The sequence below is a fragment of the Calidris pugnax genome, unplaced genomic scaffold (assembly GCF_001431845.1).
Source record: "Calidris pugnax isolate Ruff unplaced genomic scaffold, ASM143184v1 scaffold52, whole genome shotgun sequence".
In the NCBI taxonomy this organism is placed as follows: Eukaryota; Metazoa; Chordata; class Aves; order Charadriiformes; family Scolopacidae; genus Calidris; species Calidris pugnax.
The window spans coordinates 5262424-5262838 of NW_015090811.1; the positions used below are offsets into that span (position 1 = coordinate 5262424).

At 79.5% G+C, this 415-nt stretch overlaps 1 protein-coding gene across 1 annotated transcript in view; it reads right to left on the minus strand.

Moving 5' to 3' along the window:
* GNB4 (guanine nucleotide binding protein (G protein), beta polypeptide 4) overlaps nt 1-272 on the minus strand; it is a 26108-nt gene extending 25836 nt beyond the window's left edge. The window contains exon 1 of the mRNA XM_014938806.1: nt 151-272. The gene's annotated coding sequence lies outside the window, so the exon portion shown is untranslated. The remainder of the gene's footprint in view (nt 1-150) is intronic.
* Nucleotides 273-415: the final 143 nt, after the last annotated feature.

Below are 415 nucleotides of genomic sequence, written 5' to 3' on the forward strand. Positions count from 1 at the left end.
CCGGCCGCCGCTTTCGGGCGGCTCCGCCAAGCCCCGGGAACCGGGTAGAGCCGCCCGGGTGTAAATCTCCCACCTCCTCCCACCTCCCCGCCGGCGGGGCCAGGCTCCGCGGGCACCCTCCGCCCCGCCGCGGACCCCGGCGGGCGGTACCTGCCGTGTGGCCGCCGCCGGGTGAGGGTCCGCGCGGGGGGTCACCGAGCCGCCGCCGCCGCCTCCTCCATGGCGCTGGGTCGCGGCGGGAGGAGCTCCTCCCCCTCCCGCATGGACCCAGCCAACGTGACGGGCCGTTGCCATGGCTGCGCAGCGCTGACGTCAGAGCGCTTAAAGCGACAGCGCCCCCGGGAGGTGCTGGGGCGGGGCCGGACCCCCCCCCCTCAGCCTCGGCCCGCGGTGGGGGGGGGGGGGCCCGGGGGGA